This window comes from Balaenoptera borealis, assembly GCF_965194805.1.
Source record: "Balaenoptera borealis genome assembly, chromosome: 14".
Taxonomy (NCBI): Eukaryota; Metazoa; Chordata; class Mammalia; order Artiodactyla; family Balaenopteridae; genus Balaenoptera; species Balaenoptera borealis.
In genome coordinates, this window is record NC_138875.1 from 66,196,589 (window position 1) to 66,215,033 (window position 18,445).

At 56.2% G+C, this 18,445-nt stretch overlaps 1 protein-coding gene across 6 annotated transcripts in view; it reads right to left on the reverse strand.

The window, feature by feature from the left end:
- The window catches only part of BCR (BCR activator of RhoGEF and GTPase), a 102,649-nt gene that overhangs the window by 54,758 nt on the left and 29,446 nt on the right, over nucleotides 1–18,445 (reverse strand). The window lies entirely within an intron of this gene.

The following is an 18,445-nucleotide window of genomic DNA, read 5'->3' on the forward strand; positions in this document are numbered from 1 at the left end:
GTGGGGAGGCCCAGGTGTGAGGGGCCAGGCAGAGTACCTCTGCCTCCACCCTACTCTCCTCCACAAAACTGCCCCTCCTCCTGAAGCCTGCCCCTCAAGTCACAGCTTCCTTATATGACCTCACTGGGTAATGATGACCTCACAGGCCTTCTCACAGTTTCCATGGCAAGGTAACTATGCCAACGTGCTGCCCTCAGAGAAATTTCCCTGCCAGTTCTCCACCAGATACCAATCTCTTTGGTTGTCTGAGAGAGAATGTCTGACCGGATCTTCTATATTTACTGTAACCTGTCCTCTGTTCCCTGGGAGGGCAGTGCAGCAGGTACACTGAGACCGGGCATCTGTACAGGAGGCATGGTGTACACACAACCTCCCCTGGCTGCCACATGTTCCTGTGGGGCTTGCCCACCACATACACCTGAGCACTTTCCCAGCTGTAAGTAATACCAGTGATCTGGGACACCTTCAGGGACCCACAGTGCTCACTGCTGAGGACAAGTGAAAGGTCATCCCTGGACAAGTGTGCAGGATGGTTCTGATCTTTATAAATGTAGCCTTCCCCTTTGGGCTACAGGATGCTTCCATTCAGAACCTTTCCTGATTGGCCTCTTAGCAAAAGACAAGTGCATTTTTGTTGGCAAATGGTAAATGGAGCAGTTTGAGGAAGAGGGCCACTCTTGAAACACACCTTCAAACCCAGGCACCTCTGTGCTGTCATGTAGACATCTATATCGGTGCCCTCAAACACATCCCATCCTGAGCTGCTGAGTACTAGGGGAGAGGGTGGTGCCATATTGATGGGAAGACCGGAAGAACCAAGAGGGGTGTTGAAGTGCTAATGAGACTGGAGGGCTGAGGAGATGGTGTCCCAGGAGGCTGGGTTGATGTGAGCCTAGACTTGGTACCCAGAACGCGGTTCTGAGTCTCCTGATCACTCTGCCTCTGTATTTGGCCTTGTTCTAATCTAGATAAAAGTATCAGAGGGCTAGAGTTCAGTGTGGTTGAAACAGGCAGTATAAATGGGGCCCAAGAGGGGTTGCCAAGGTGGGAGGGGTTCTTAACCAATTTATATTAGATTATTTTTTTCCAAACCTTGAAAGACATTTCCATTAAAGCCTCAGAAGTGACAGACTGCAAGAAATGTTTTCTCTGTTGTGGAAGGGAGAGATGGAGAGGATCATGATTGCAATTACTTTCGGGTTCTACTGTTTTCCCTGGAAACGGTGAAGAGACTTCCTCATGTGCTGCAGCCGTAGGCTCTAGGAATTGCTTTTGCAGCCAGTGTCCCTTCTTTAGGGACTCATAGAGGTGATGGGCCAAGGCTGTGTTTTGGATGTCAAGTAGATTGAAGGTCTTCAGCCAGAAACTGGGAGAGACAGGAGAGAGGGAAATTCTGGCAGGAGACTGTGTACAGCAGAAGTGACTGATCAGTTCTGATTTTCTTTGCAGCAGCAGTGGCTCCCATTTCTCCTCCTATACCTGGTCACTACTGTGTCCTCAACCGAGGGTGTGGAGAAACGCAGTTGGGCTGGCATGGGGAGACATACTGCCTGGTTGGTGGCTACCGGGCCTACGGGGATGTTCCTTTGGCCACACCAGCAAAGGTGGAACCAGAGAAGCCAGTCCCCAGACATGCTCCCAAGAGAAAGCACACTCCGGAAAAGTCGGACGAAGATCTGGGTTGCCCCAGACCCAAAATCCGGCGATTGCAGCATGGTTCCAGGAGGTGGACCCCACAGAATCTTGCTTGGTGAGCCATTCTGAAGAGAGGGCAATGGTTTAACTGCCTAAGGCAGCGAATGCCTCTTCCTGCAGTGACCCACCCCGTCCCCCCACTGCCCACTGCCACAGATTAGAACCTGCGTCGTTCTGTTTGAGCCTTCCTCAGCCAGGAGCCTCCTTCCACACTAAATGGCCATAAGCAAGGAGTCTCAGAAACTGAGGTTTGAAATGAGAGTCTGCCCTAACATCCCAGGGCTGAAGCTGGCCTGGAAGAAAACGTGATGTTCCTCTGCTCAATCCTCAGGGGCCCCTTTGTGAGCTGAAGAAAGAAAAGTCTGCACTCTGCGAGCCGAGGAGGATGCAGGAGCAGAGACAGGGTGCAGAGAAGCCTTAGCAGTCTACCACATGGGATCCTGCCCTGAGCCATTGTCAGCGGCCATGCTGGGTTTTTTGAAACTGAAAGCAGCAATCTGTGGCTTCCCAAAGAGCCTCCTGCCTGGGGTCTCAGGAGGCAGGATAGAGAGACCCAGGAAGACCTGCTCCCTGAAGCAAGAACAGGATGGAGAGTCAAGCAGCACGCACCCTGCCCCGAGGTTCACATGCTCCTTAATTCCCAGCCCTTTCTGTCCCCAGTGGGGTCCCTTACTGCTCAATAAAGTGTTGTTCTGTAACAGATTTCTAGGGTCGCCAGTGCTCAGACTTAGGTCACTACCCCTGTGCTAGGCACTCCTGCTACCCAGGAAAGCTTCCAAAGGCGGAACAGCTCCAGGGGTGCCAGGGATCGGAGCAAAAACTTGAGAGGCTGGGGATCACATCCCCTTCTTACACCTCGAGGACGACACTGGTTTAAAAAAATCCTTCAAATAATTAAACATAGAATTCCTATATGATCTAGCAATCCCACTTCTGGGTATATACTCAAAGGAATTGAAAGCAGGGACACGAACAGATATTTGCACACCCAAGTTCACAGCAGCACTATTCACATGAGCCAAATGGTGGAAGCAACCCACCTGCCCATCGATGGGTGACAGATAAACAAAACGTGGTCTATCCATATATCCATACAATGGAATATCACTCGGCCTTAGAAAGGAAGGACATTCCAATACCTGTTTGCAGCGTGGATGAATCCTGAGGATGCCATGTTAAGTGAAATGGGCCGGTCACAGAAAGACAAATTTACTCTATGACTGCACTTATATGAGGTCCCTAAACAGTCAAATTCATAGACACAGAACGTGGAACGGTGGTTACCGGGGGCTGGGGGTAGAAGAGAATGGAGTTATTTTTTAATGGGGACAGAGTTTGGTTCAGGAAGATGAAAAGAGTCCTGGAGATGGATGGTGGGGATGGCTGCACAACAATGTGAATGTACTTAATGCCACTGAACGGCACACTTATAATGATTAAAGTGGTCCACTTTATGTTACGTACATGACACATTCCTAAGCCCCTCCCACCAGTGGCAATGGTGGGGTGGCGGTACCGGGGGAGCGGACGAGGGCGGCTTCCCTTAATCTCTAGCAGCCCCTCGGCAATCACATCTAAAATACGCACAAAATAAGCATAGAATTGAAACTTCCAAGGGTGTGCTCCCTGAGAGAGGGCTGGGTGATGGCCACCCAGGCTCCAGGACACCCTCCCACCTGTGTATTTGTTGAGCAATAAAGACAATAGGGAAGCCTGGGCTTTCTCTGTAAACGCAGCCTCAAGGGCAGCCCCTGCCATCACGCTGCCCACCCGTCAACTTGGCAGAGCCGCACGCCGGGTCCGAGCCGCCCCTCTCCTCTGAGTTTACACACCCCTTCCCGGGCCTCTTCCCTGTCCACCTGCACTCTCTCCAGCCAGGCTGGATGAGATCCCCGCCAGCCGGGCTCCTGAGGTCAGAGGAGGACCTGGCCCATCGCAGATCCGCGCCTGCACCTCCCGGACGCTGTCCTCCCTGCCCTGGCAGAGCCACGCCACACCAGCCCAGAAAGCGCCACCTGCCCCTGGACCAGCCTCAGTCCCTCAGCCCCCCACAGGGCCCCCAGGAGCCTCGACACGCCCCTCCCCATTTCTGCTTTTGCACTTCAGGGAGCGAGAACCCCTCCGAGGCCTCTGCCGGGCCCTGCGGGACCCCCGCTGCAGGACTCCCATGAAACGTGTGCCCGGACCACTGGCTGCTCACCTCCTGGGGGCAGCCGAGCAGGGGGCCCCTCCCGGACCCGAGGTGCCTGGAGGGTCCCCAGTTCCCGCCTCGGCTGCCTTGCTGCTGCGAGATCCCAGCCCTGTCCCACCCTCAGGTCAACGTGCCCTCCCCACCCCGTGAGTCTGGAGCAGGCCCTCAGGAGGAGCAAAGGTTACGCTCTCAGCCCTCCCTGCCCAGAACAGACAAGGGACGAGGAGAGAGGCCTGGCGAGCAGGGAGTGGCTCGCTGATAAATACGCATGGGGTCAAGAGGACACAACAGGGGACTTCCCTGTCGGTCCAGCGGTTAAGACTCTGTGCTTCCACTGCAGGGGGCATGGGTTCGATCTGGGAACTAAGATTTTATAAGCTGCGTGGCGCAGCCAAAGAAAAAAAAAGAAGAACAGGAAAAGGGGCACCGGGAACTCGGGTGGGGCGACAGGAAGACCCCGGCAGCGGGTGGTCTCCATCCCCATTTACACCGCCAGCAGAGGCTGGGCCATATTTATTCACAAAGTTAAAAGCAGATCAAATACTGGCTTCCTTCCGGCGTCTCAGCCAGCTGCAGCGTGAGGCAGCCCTGGAGCCCTCACCACATCGCATCGTGTCTGCAGAAGCCCCCTTCCCGGCTCCCGCCCTCCTCTCCCGGTCCCGCACCCCTTCCTGGTCCCAGGGCAGCAGCACAGTGGTGCTGGTGGTGCAGTGCTGGGTACTTTCACAGACAGCAGCTCACATCCTTGGGGGGTGTCCTGCCAGGTAGGCATCGTCCCTCTGGGAGAGGCTCAGAAAACTGGGCGGGGAGGGAGGTCCAGGTCTCACCAAAGGACCCACAGGCTCCACGGGACACAGCTGGCTCTGGACGCCACACTCATCCTGAGCTTTGAGCCCTCCTCCTCCTGCTGCCCTGTGTGCTGAGAGCAGATTCCATCTGTGGGATGAGCCACTGGTCCTGGGGCTCGGTGTCCAAGGCTGGCTCCTTTATTTGTAGCAGAACTTGGGTACAGTCAGAGGATGTTTGTGGTGCTACAGGGAAGTAAGTTCCCCAAACAGTGGAAAACCCTCAAATCTCTGATGTAGCAAGTGGGTATTTTTGCCAAATACCTGCTGACCTTTGCCCGGCACAGCCTCTGGGCCAGGCACAGGGCTGGCCACCCACCCACATCATCTCCTTGAATCCACCCCCATCCCCTTAGGGGGCAGGAACTTCCAGATGCCCATTTTTCAGACAGGGAAACTGAGTCTCCGAGAGAAAAACTACACCCAGGTCCGCCGTGTGACCTGCCCAGTTCGGTCACCTTCCAAACACATTTCAAAGCGAAGACATTTTTAAAAAGCCGAACTGATAACCGTATGACTCAGCAATTACCCTCCTGAGGTATGTAACTCAAAGAGATGAAAACAGGTATTCAAACCAAAACTTGTACCAGAATGTTCAAAGAGCACTCTCTTTTGCAATATTTCAAAATAGTCAAAAGGTAAAACAACACAACTACCCCTCAACTGATGAATGGATTGGGAGGGATAAATCAGAAGCCTAGGGTGAACACACACACCACTACATATAAGACAGATAACCGACAAGGACCTACTGTATGACACAGGGAACTCTACTCAATAGTCTGTGATAATCTATATGAGAAAATAATTTAAAAAAGAATATATGTACATGTATAACTGAATCATTTTGCTATACACCTGAAGCTAACACAACACTGTAAGTCAACTATATTCCAATAAAATAAAACAAAAAAAACTGATGAATGGATAAACACATTGATATACCAAAGTGGTCTATCCATACAAGGGAATATTATTCAGCCTTAGAAAGGAAGTATTTACACAGGCTTCAGCATGGATGAATCTCCCAAACATTATGCCAAGAAGGCAGCCCCCAAAGACCACATACTGCCTGATCCCATTTATATGAAATGTCCAGAATAGGCACATCCATAGAGACAGAAAGCAGGTACCTAATGAGTATGGGGCTTCCTTTTGGGGTGATGAAAATGTTTGGGGGGACTCCCCTGGTGGTCCAGTGGGTAAGACTCCGCACTCCCAATGCAGGGGGCCCAGGTTTGATCCCTGGTTGGGGAACTAGATCCTGCATGCCGCAACTAAGAGTCAGCATGCCGAAACTAAACCTGGCGCAGCCAAAAAATAAATAAATATTAAAAAAAAAAAAGAAAATGTTTGCGAACTAGATAGAGGCGGTGGTTGCACAACATTGTGAATAAACTAAGTGCCAGTGAGTGGTTCACTTGAAAATGTTTAGTTTTCTGTTGTATAATTTCATCTCAATACAAAACAGAACAAAACGGACCTGTTTTTCTCTTAAACAGGGACCTCAGAACGTAATCCAGCCATTTCCTGAAGACCCGGAGCATCGTTCCAGACAGAGGTCAGTACGGCCTGGCACTGTAACCCCAGGCCACCCACGGGCAGTGAGAGGCTGCCGCGCTTTCTGAGATATCTGGGTGGTTCTTCTGTTTTCTCCTCCACCGTCAGGCTGGCAGCCGTTCCTTCCTGCAACTACACCACGTGGGTCAAAATCCTTTCCATCGACACATCCCCCATCCAGTCAGCCGCTGCATCCTGGTGAGAGCCTGCCTTCAGAGCCCGTGGTTCTGTGGGAGGAGGGGCAGAGAGGGCACTCCAGGAACCAGGACCTCTCAGTCTTCATGCCGCCACCCCGACAATGACATCACCAGGCCAGCATGGCAAGTCCCAACTGCCCGGGCAGGGGGAGCTCACAATTCACACCAGCGTGTGCCACACAGAAGGCCCCGAGGCTGGTTAAGTCCCCACAAGAGGTTGGAAAATGCAGTCGGGAGGGGCCTGAGCCCCACTCGCCAGGCAGCCCCAGGTGCCCAGGCTGAGCTCTTGGGGTGATGGCCCGACAGCTCCCACGGCCCCTCCCACCCAGGGTTTGGGTTCCAGCTGGGTGGAGCTTGAATCGCCTGAAGGTCAACTCTGCCGAGGACTTTCAGCACTAAAGCCCGAGTGCCCCCAGTGTGGGCAGACGAGGACCCTCCCCAATCAGCATCTAGAACATTATCAACGGACTCTCTTCTGTCTCCAAGGACCCACCTGTGCCTTCCGCTCCCAGATCCTCGGGAAGGGAAAGATCACTTATGCTCTGGGCCTGGGCCTGAGCCAGCTGGTGCCGGGAGGGGGAGGGGCGGGCGGAGGCTGCAGCACCAGCTGGGAGGAGCTGCAGCCCTCGGGCTAGGATGATGTGACTGTTACTCTGCACAGCCTGACTCTGACCACGGCAGCAGTTTGGCCTCAGACAATGAAACTAATGTATGTACTGAGCACCCAATACTCAGCCAAGACGTAGGGCACCCATGAGTCATGCTGGGCACGGTGCCAGGCACGCGATGGCGGGCACCACAGACCCAGCCCCTGCCCCTGGGGGCTGCAGAACCCCAGGAGTCACGTGACGCATGCATCATGGCAAGGCCATCGATGAGGGGCAGCTGGACCCTCAGGCGGGCAGCAGAGACTGTCTCCCCGAGGAAGTCACCATGGAGTGAGGGGGCAGACGCTAGTTCCCCCAGAACGCAAGGCAGGAAGGACAGAAGAGGAGGAGGCCGTGTGAGGATGGGGGCAGAGGCTGGAATGATGTGGCCACAAGCCAAGGAGTCCGCGGGGCCACCAGAGCTGGACACGGCCCAGCCCCACCTTCACGTTGGACTTACTTCTGCCTCCAGAACCGGAGAGCACACACAGTTGTTGTTTAAGCCACAGTTTGTGATAATTTGTTACGGCAGCCACAGGACACTGACACAGACATAGCCCATGGCTTGGAAGTGGTGCCACGGAGTCAGAAAAGAGACGGCCGACCCGAGAGATCCAGAAGGGCTTTACGGAGGCGAGGTCCACATGAGACAGAAGAACGACTGGGCCTTCAGCCAGCAGAGACGCCCAATGGAGGGGGTCAGGGCCTCCAGGGTCCCGCATGTGGGAGGCTGGGAGGGTGACGTGCTGGGAGCTAGAGGAGAGGCGGCAGGAGTCCTCCTGGGGAGGCTGTGGGCTGCGGGCCAAGGACTCGGGCTTCATTTAGGAAGAATCAGGGGCCTCGAAGGTCTGGAGCAAGAGTGGGGCCCGGGAGCCAGTGACACTGGCAGTATGTCTGAGTGTGGCGCTGGAGGTGGGACCGGCCGGAGGCTTCTGTGACGGTCACTCCAGGTGAACCGGTAGAGGGCCCAGCTTCAGTGGGAACAGAGAGCAAGACATGGACACACAACAGACAGGGCCAGACCGAGGGGCTTGGATGGAGGGAGGAACAGTGAAGGGGACGCTGAGTTCCCAGTGCCTGAGGCCAAGACCTCAGGGAAGGAGGTGGGAGGGGCGCAGTGGTGAAGGCAGCAGGATGGCACCTGCAAGAGGGCAGCGCCGGGCACAGGACCGTGGTCTAGGAGTGGAGGGGAAGCCATCAGCGTGGTCCCTCCTTGCTGGCCCAGGTGCCCGGCCAGGAGCCAGGTCATGGTCACTGCATGGCTATGCCCCCATCCCCCAGCCCATTCCCACTCCAAGGAGGAAACACGGAGGGTAGGAAAGAAAAGATGGCAGGAGGGAAGGGCTCCCTATCTGGTGAACATCACATGGAGCCCAGGCCAGGGCCCAGCCACGGGCAGGAGGACCCACCTTCCCCACTTCCGCCTCGGCACTGCCCCTCCTGCAGGAAGCCTGGGGAGGGTCCAGAGAGGAGGTACGTGTACACCGCGTTCACAGCAGCATCATTCGCAACGGCTGAAAGGTGGGGTCAACCCACGTGTCCATCGGCAGAGGAATGGATAAGCCAAATGCGGTCCAGCGATAAAATGGAACATCACTCAGCCTTAAAAAAGAAGGAAGTTCTGCTCTATGTGAGAGGCATGGATGAGCCTTGAGGACACTATGTAAGTGAAATAAGCCAGTCACAAAGGACAGATGCTATAGGGTCCACTTGTCTGAAGACATTGGTTTGCTCAGGCTGCCATAACAAGATCCCACATACTGAGTGGCTTAAACAACAAAAACTTATTTTCTCCCAGTTCTGGGAGCTGAAGTGTGAGATGGGGCGCCAGCTGGGTTGGTTCTAGGGTAAGCTCTCTTCCTGTTGTGCAGATGGATGAGTTCTGGCTGAGTCCTCATCCGGCCTTGTCTGGTTGCATGTTCGTGGACACAGTGAGCGTAGCTCACTACTACCATTTTGGGTTAGGGCTTCAACAGATGAACTTTAGGGGGACATCAGTCCACAACCTGTGAGGTACCCAGGTCAGGTAAATTCACAGAGACACAAAGTAGAATGGTGGTGCCAGGGGCTGGGGGAGGGGGAAGTGGGGAGTGACTGTTATAATAAGGACAGAATTTCTGTTTGGGAAGATGAAAAAGTTCTGGAGATGGATGGTGGTGATGGTTGTACAACAACGTGAATGTACTTAACACCACTGAACTATACACTAAAAGATGGTTAAGGTGGTAAATTTTATGTTGTGTATATTTTAACACACACACGCACACACACACACACAAATGATCACCCAGGTTTGGAGATTTAAGAAACAAACAAACAAAAGAAGGGCAGTGTTACGGGTTGCACTGTGCCCCCCAGATTCATATGCTGAAGTCCTAACCCCAGTACATCAGAGTGTGACCTTCTCTGGAGACAGGGCCTTTTCCAAGTTGAAATGAGGTCATTAGGTTGGGCACAATCACAACATGATCGTGTCCTTGCAAAAAGGGGAAATTTGGAGACAAAATGGCACACAGAGAGAACGCCCCATGAACAGGAGGACGGCTGTCTACAAACCAAGGAGGGCTCGGCACACCTCCACCCTCCCAGCGCACAGGGGGCTGCGGCCCTGGCCTTGAGATTCCGCATTTTGTTTCTAGGCCCCAACTGTACCTATTCCACCCACCTCCCCACACAGAGAGGACCGGGCGCTCTGGCCCTCTCTTCCTGCAGCATGAGCCCTGGGCTCACCCCCTCTTCCTCCCCTGTCCACCAAGCGAGGCCTGGACCTGCCTTTCCCAAGGGCAGAGGCCCTGGCACCCAGCTCCACGAGCAGCTAAGGGGGAGTGACCAGAGTACCCTTATCTCGGCCACCGGCCCGGAGGGCCCGTTTATCTCTCCTTTCCACGCGGTTGAAAGGAAGCTGGTGCTGAAGGGGTGCATGAAGGCACCGACTCCACAACAGGAAGATGGCGTGGGCACGGGTCCCTCGGCACCAGCCACCTCACATGGTCACCCTTGCTGCCCAGGGACACACCTCTGGCCCCCCGGGCTCTCCTGTCCGGAGGGCTGCCTCAGAGGTGGCATTTGTACTGCTGACTTGATTAACTGTTCTTAGAGCTCTCAGTAGACTGGACAAGGGGACATTCAGGGTGACCTGCCTGCAGCACCAGGGTCCAGGTGGGGCCAGCTGCTGGCAGTGCCCGGGGTAGACACCGTTTCTTCCAGAGCTCAGCTTCCACCCCTGCCTCCGCGAGGGTCAGAGGTCCCGAAATCTGAGCCACCTGTGAGCAGGGGAGGGCAGAGGCCGAGAGGGGAGCCCACTCCCCACCTGCCGCCTACTGTGGTGCTGTGTCTGCCCGGAGCCCCTTCGCTCATCAGGGCAGGAGGGACTCCCTCCCGGACCTGGGCAGAGCAGCCCCCAATGAGCCCAGAGCGGGAGTGGGTGGGGGGAGGTGGGGAGGAGCCTGGAGCCAAGTGCTCTCTGGTCCTCTTGGCACCATGGTGCGGGGACAGTCTCGGAGACCTCACTGCAGAGCCGGCATTGGGGCAGCTGGCCCGGCTGCTGCGGGGAGGATGTGCCCGAGTGTGTCTGGAGTGGAACTGAGGTCAGCTCCCCCGAGACGTGTGTGAAGCAGTGAAAGAAGCAGTTTGGGGTTGTGCCTTTCCTGTGCCTTGGCCGCCCCCTTCCACGTACATACAGGGGACTCCGGCCATGGGGGACCTGGACCAAAGGCATCACCGGAGCCCAGAGCAGTGCAGGTGGTGATTATTTGGGGGCTTCCTCTCTGTGCAGCTCCAGGACCACTCACTCGGTGGCCCCACCCTGCTTCTCTGACCCCACCGACGGCAGGCTGGCCAGGTGCAGGGCGTGGGCTCTGCCAAAGCAAAGACAGCCGGCCGGAGACCAGACTGCGGGGCCCCTGCTTGGGGCTCCCACACCCGGGGACTCGGAGGGCATGGGCTGAGTGCCCTCCTGCTCAGTCTGTGCTGGAGGCTGATCAGGGCTTTGATTTTGGGGAAATCCCTGTGGGTCTGGATGAGGCCAGGGTGACCCAGGGCTTGGCCCTCATTTTCAACCTCTGGCATCACCTGCTCCAGCAGATCAGGGGGTGGGGGAGAACCGTAGGCCTAAGGAGTCCACAGTGAGTGACTGCCGGCCCCCAGCCTTCCTGAGTCCCAGCTCCCCCCTCTGAGGGCAGCCATTACCCAAGGCTCATCTACCTTTCTGGCCTCTGCCATCAGGAAGCTTGGGGGCCAGCTGGCACAGTTCATGCACCCCAGGGACCTCAAACACTCTTTGGACCTTCATTTTTGTTTTCTTCACATGGTCTTATTTCACAGTTTAATTTCTGAGAGCTGCCTCAGTCCTTTTGAAAACAGGCAAATAAAACCTACAAAAACACACGCTCCACCCAGCCTGGCAAGCTCCCTGGCCCACATCCTGCTCTCCTTCCTTGGGACCTGGAGGCCCTGGTGCAGTGCGAGCCCCTCCTCTGGGAGGGGCAGGGTGGGGCGTCTCCCGAGAAACCCTACAAACCTCCTCCTTAGGCTCCATAAGTGATTCATTTCCTACAAGTGTCCTGTGCTGTCTTCCAGCACAATCTCTGTTCTATATGAATCAAGATTCTGGCTCACACTTTCTGCCATGACTGATGTGAGTTTCCCCTTTAGAAATATTCTTCCTACAGGGCCCAAAGTCATTCTTCTATAAGAGTGAGTGAGTGTGAGTGTGTGTGTGTGTGTGTGTGTGTTTTACCTCTGCTGCATGTGAAGGGAGCTAATACATTCTTTTTGTCTTATGGTGTGTCACCTGTGCTGATGGGTTCTTGGCAGAGTTGAAGGAAGAGTCTCCCAAGCTGCATAACAAATTTCTAGGTCTATGGTGATGGCAAGAAACAGCCAGGTTATGAAACTGAGGAGAGGAAGGTGGTGGGGACTTCTCCCAGTTACTGGGGCTGGGGTCAGCAAACTATGGCTCAATCCAGACCACGGCTTGCTTTCGTAAATAAAGTTTTACTGGAACACAGCATGCTCATTGGTCTCTGCAAGACATACAGCTGCGTTCGCGCTGTGATGACGAGGTTGCGTAGTTGTGACAGATACCACATGGCTTGCAAAGCTGAAAATGTTTACTAGCTGGCTCTTTGCAGAAACAAGGTAGCTGACCCCTGGTTTAGGATAAAAAGCAGAGGTGGAGAGGCCCCAGAATAATGGCTCTAGCTAAAGAGAGTCTCTTCTCGGCAGTTTTATCTTTTAAAATAGATTTAATATGAAAATGCCAGCCCCCTCATTTCCACCTGAAAGGGGCCAGAAAAACTGGGTCATGAGATCTAGGTCTGGGTGGAGCTGACGTTAAACTTGGCTTGGGGACCAGGCCCAGGATCGGCCAGTGGTGATCTGGAGGCAGCTGTGTATGTGCTTCCGTGACAGGGAGTTGCCTGCTGTGAACACAGCTTCACCTTGAGCTTGAAAAAGTCCCCTCAAAGTCAAAACCACGCAAATCCTGAGCTGCCCGAACACACTGAGTGATTGAAAGACTACAAAGTAGAGCCTTGAAGAAAGCAGGTGAAGATGTGGCTTTGGACGGCCTGCAGCCTTGGACTAAAGGTGCCACTTGCTGTTGGCATTCTCCACTCTGCACAGTGTGCCCGGTGGCAGTAGGCGCTGTCATTATGCTCAACCTCAGCAAGGCCCAGCCGTGTAGCTCCCCTGACCACAGAGGTGAGGAGGGAGCCGCCGGGGCGTGTTGCCCTGTGGTCCAGCCTCGCGGAGAGAAAGGGGAGTTAGCCAGCATTTGAGCTGCCTGGCGGACAGAAGGAAGAACATTTTGACTGCAAGCATGGTTAAACATGGAAAAGCTGTCAGAGGAGTGTGAGAAATTCCCATCTGGGGAGGGCTCTGGGAAGGGTAAACCATATGCCTGGTGACTGGCATTGGCCTCGTTGGCCCCCGGAAGAAAACCTTTCCTCCTCTCTGATTCAGCAGCTCTCTCCCCCCCAGGTCCCCCCCGCAAATCGTTGGCTCATCAGATCCCAGCAGCACAGAGCCCGTGAGAACGTCCAAGGCCCTGAGTTACTGGAGGTTTCTTTTCTGGGATGGTTCTTGAACTGAAGAAATCTCCCAGGAGGCGGGACCATCTCACGAGGTCCTGGTGCCTGCTGTGCTGAGCCTCCGTCAGGCCAGCCCCAGGGTGGCCTTGTCAGCCCTGGAGTGGTTATGGGCATGGGCGTGGGGGTGGGGGTCCCAGCAGGTTCCATTGAGAGGAACCCAGACTCTGTTCATCAATGGTAACAAATGTCCCACTCTGGTGGGGGGAGGGGGCGTTGATATGGCGGCAGCTGTGCCTGCGTGGGGGCAGGGGGCATATGGGAAATCTCTGGACCTTCCTCTCAAAGTGCAGTGAACCTAAAACTGCTCTAAAAGAAATAAAGTTTAAAAAAAAGCAAACAACAACAACAAAGAAGTCACTGCCAGGACGTCCCTCAAGTCCTGAGATTCCTACCCCATCCTCCTGTTCCTATCTGCCTTTCAGAGCCCCTGGATGGCTATTTCATGTGACTTGTCCAGAAATTTTAGCTGGGGCGAGTGGGAAGGTTAGTGCGCTTTTCTCCACCTCCCCTGGAACTGGGAGTTCACACTTCTGCCTTTGACTCTCCTCCTTTGTGTGTGGAGGTACTCCCTGGATTGAGCTCCCGGGAGCTCTCCTGCAGCCCCTCCTGAAACCCCCGAGCCTGGCCCAGCTGACACTTGCACTGCAGATTCAGGCCGGCCCTCGGGGGAGCCCCGTGCCCCTAACAACCAGGACTGTGTCCAGCTTGTGATGCTGGGAGCCCCTCTCTGCCTCCCTGGTTTCCTCGGCCGCATGCCCTGGTTGGGCCTGTCCCTGCCCTGCTGCAGGACCCTCTGTGGATTTCTGAGGCCTGACTCAGAGGTCCTCACAGGGTGGCCACAGCTGCACGTTAAAGTTCCTGCCCACATTTCCAGGGGGAGAAAGGCTTCAGGCCACCTGTGCATGGAGACCTTTGCCAACATGGGGATTCCCGGGACCGGGAGATGCCAGAAGTTGTCCTGCGAGCCAGCCCTGCCTTCCCAGCAGCCCCACAGCCAGCTGTCACCCACCCCTGCAGTTGTTCCAGACGCATAGCGGTCCTCCGTGGCATGTGCCCCCCGTGGTATGGGGTTCCTGCTTCTCTGTGGTGGGGGCCATGGGTGGAGCAGGGAGCACAGTGTCCAGGACCATCTGGAGGGGCAGAGGGTGTCAGGTGGTGATCGTTCCTCTCTGTGTCTGTTTTCCCATCGTCAGATGGGAGTGATTTGAGGAATTTGTAGGGCTATGCTGGGATTTGCAGTGAGGTCTGTAACAGCCTGGCATGTGGTAGGTGCCTCGGAAAGGAGGGGTTTTGCATCCGATATGATTTCCCTAACATGATTTCCCTAGAGGGCCGGGCAGGGCACGTGGAGGGAGGCTGAGTTGGTTGTGCTCTCCCCGCCACCGCCCGCTGGCGTAAGGAGCAAGCCTGGAATCCAGCAGGAACGCGCCATGCGTTCTTCCCCGGATACTCTAGCCACCTGCCCCATCTGGCCGGGCCCGTGCAGCACATGGGCCCTTGAGTTATGCCCCCACCCATGCCCATTCCCACATTTTTGTCCCGTTTTCAGCAGGAGGATCGGACACCAGGCTAGAACAGCAGGTGGGGGAGGGATGTCCCAGAGGAGTAAGTCTTTGGCATCTCCCACCCTCTTCCTCAGCCCTTTCCGGTTCCCCCTGTGGCCCTGCCTTGCCCGCCTGCTCCCTGGGGCGCCCTCAGCGGGTCCGAAGGCCATTCATCCCCTGCACGCCACCCTGTCCATCTTCTCCAGCCTCCCCTCCCAGGGACTTGCTCTCCACCTATTAACTCAGACCTCAGCGTGAGCCCCTAAATTTTATGTTGCTCTCCAGCAGTTGGAAGCCTTGAGACCCAGTGCTCAGCCAAGGACAGTGTGCTGATCTCGAGTCCTGGCCCAGCTGGGCTGAGCACCCAGGCCCCAAAGGCCCCTGGGCAGGCACCTTCCAGGATGCTGTCTTGCCAAGAGCACTGCCCAGCACCTCCCCCTCAGGACGTGCGGCCAGCAGACCAGCTGAATCCTCTTTTTATTGATGAGAAGCCAGGGGCCCAGAGAGACATAGTAAATTGCCAAGGTCACCCAGCTGGGCAGTAGTGGGGCTGGGCTGGAGCCAAGCGCTGCTCTGCCCTGCAGGTTGAGTTCTGCCCCAAGCCAACCGGCATGGAGGTGGCCATCCTGCCACCTGGAAAGGTTGGTGCCTTGGGGCAAACGGGGCCTGACCAGGTTGGAGGTCGCTCATCAGCTCTGTGTCCCTGTGGCTAGTCAGCGAGCCCACCTGATGTGCCTGTGGGCACATGTGGCCCCTCAGCCTTGAGGAGAGATGGCCAGGAGGGGGACACAATTGCTGCTATGCTATAAGGATGTGGGGAGGCTTCCTTAACGAGGTCCTGCCATCGGGGGCCAGACCAAGGGGCTTCTGTCCTGCATCGGTCTGGTGACCACAAGTGGGAGCTGCCGGTCTAAGAAGCTGGGTTAGGTTCCCTTTGGTGGGTGCACGTGCCTCACACATGTGCACACATAAGAACGCACACAGATGCACATGCACACACTCACGCACACACAGACACTTCTTTGCAAGGAAGGGGAGAACGTGGAGGGACGGAGATCCGCTCAGAGGGTTTCAGCCTGGACTTAGTCCAGAGCCTCAGAGAGAAGAATCTTTCTGGACTCTCAGGATCTGGTGGGAAATCTCCCGTGGGGCTCCTCTGCACCTGTCGTGGTCTCCCAGGCCCCTGACGTCCTCGAGCAGAGTGTCTGCGTTTGAGCATCCTGAGGGCCCGCGTGCACCCCGGCTCCCGCTTGAATGCTTGATTCTTGAAATGTGCATGGAGCAGCCCGTGCAGGTGTTTCCATGCCGTCCCCGCCGGCCCCCTCCTGGCGCTGGCAGTTCCCTGCCTGGTGCTGACAGGCTGTTCTTGTTTGAAAACAGAGAAGACACCATCGCTGCCTTTCTTCCCCTTTCCCAACACATGAGGCTGCGTTGGGTGCTGGTTCTGCATGTGCAAGTGGTGGGCAGCGCGCCCCCTCCCCATCAGTGCTTCCCCTCTGGGTCCCCAGGAAGCACGGTGACCTCACCTGCTGTGCAAGGTGTGCCAGCCTGGACCATGGACACGTGGGGTCCCCGGGCAGATGCTGGAGGCTCTCCCTTTGTCACTAACCTAAAAAATCACTTCCGGTTTTTGTGATTCAGAAGTGAGCCCAGCCCCTCACCCCTCAGATGTCCTGAAACCCAGCTGGGTCCTCCAGTGGCCGTCAACCGGGGAGGGGCGGTGGGGGCGATCCGTGCGAGCACTTTTGCAGAGACTAGCACATAGCCAAACTCTTGGAGAAGGTGGACGGCACTTGTACCCCATTGTCTTATCAGCCTGTTGCCTTGTGGGTCCAGCACCCCCGTGGGCTGGTGGTTACGTGTGGGTGTGGTTTGTTTCTTTTGATCTGGCCCTGGGTTGGTGAGTGAGTGGGGTGGGGGAGAGTGCCTCCACAAATGGCCCCTGTGTCCTGATGGTCAGTGGTCTGAGGAAGGACAGGACTCGGATGAGTGTGTAAGGAGGGTTCTAGCATCTGGACGCAGGTTGTGAAGCGGGTAGAAAGTTGAAGGGGCTCATGCACGGTGGGTGGGAGAAAGAACCTGGGGGAGTGACCCTTGGCGGGTGAGGGGGTCAGATTTTTCAGGGGGGGCATCTCGGAGTGCCTTCCCCCCTGAAGGCCAAGGGGCTGCACCCGTGGGGGCTGACTCCCCAGGGCTGAAGGGCATAGTGGCTAGAGGCTGGCTTGTCACCCCCGCTCTGAGGCCTCTCATGTGACACTTCGCTGGGCACTGGCCAGCCCAGGTGCTTGCCAGGTTTTAATGCCCCCCAGAGAAAGGCCGGTCCCACCACACAGGTTCCTTGAGCTCCGCCGTCCAGTTCCATGTGGCTCGGGGCATGGCCGTCTCCTCCCCAGGATGCGCCGTGGCTGAGTAGCTAGGAAGCCAGGGGATGCATGTCTGCACTGCCGCTGCAGTGCTAATGCACGCGGCCTCTCTGGAAGGGGTGGGAGGGGGCTGCTGGCTCGAGTACAGCCATCCAGATAGACCAGCTCCACCGTCTGATTGCCCTGGGTGACATTCCCCAGCCCCCAGCCAACAGCAGAGCGTCTCAGCCTGGAGTAAGGTGAGACCTGGAGACATACACCTGCATGGCTGGGACTAATTCTGAGTCTCAGAAATGCTTTAGAAAGCGTGTAATGTGGGGAGGGTCCTTGTGGGCAGAGCCCTGGGAATAAGCAGTCGGGCTCCTTCATGGTGACGGAAAGGGGACTGACACCTGTTGGGTGCCTGCTGTGTGCCATGCGCTGCATGGGCGTGTGACCTGATTGGTCTCCACTGTTCTCCTGTGCAGGGGGATGGCAGTGCCCGGTCTGGAAGGACAGAGACATCAGGTCAGTGACCTGAGGCAGTGGACTGGGGCCCAGGAGTCGGGCTTGTTTTCTCCAGGCCTGTTCGGGAAGCCCGAGCTCAGATTCTGTGCCTTTAACAGTACCCGCAGGAATTGCTAGCCTGTGGCGTGCGTGCTTGGGGGGTGATCTGGCTGAGCCAAGCTGGTGTTCTACCACACGGATATTTCTGGGAGAAGCGCCAGGTTCAGAGCTGGTGTCAGGTACCCCCGGGAGCCCTTCTGGATGCCTTGTCCTCCCTGGATAACACAATTCTTGAGTGAAGGGCCTCTTCCTAGTGGATCTACACCTGATGGGCCCAGAGCCTCCTGCTGCGTGGTGGTCCATGCTGCCCTGTCTGCGGATTGTGTCTCTCTGGAGGACTCGTTTTCCCCAGGAGGTGTTCAGAACCAATACCCCAGGCCCCATGGGAACCTGCTCTCCTGGTGGCCTGCGGGTGGCCAGTTGGAGCCCTAAGTGGGGGTCTGGCAGCTGTGCCCACTGGGGGCAGCATGACCAGTCCCATTTCCTCCCACGGGCCAGGGCAGCAGGACAGGAGCCTGGCCGACTGTGGAGTGAGCCATGGGGCTTGAGCAGGCTGTCACACCGCAATGACAACTGGGATTATCACTGGAGGTGGTAACTCCCACATGACAGTTTCAAGTTTCAGGTCAAGAGCTGAGGCTAGTCCTCCGTCTCCTCTCACATCTGGACAGAGATCCTCGCCAGTTTACTCCCCTCCTGGTTCCTCAGCTGTTTTCGAGACCCTGAGCCTCAAGGGGTGGGGAAGCACCTCGTGTCCAGGACACT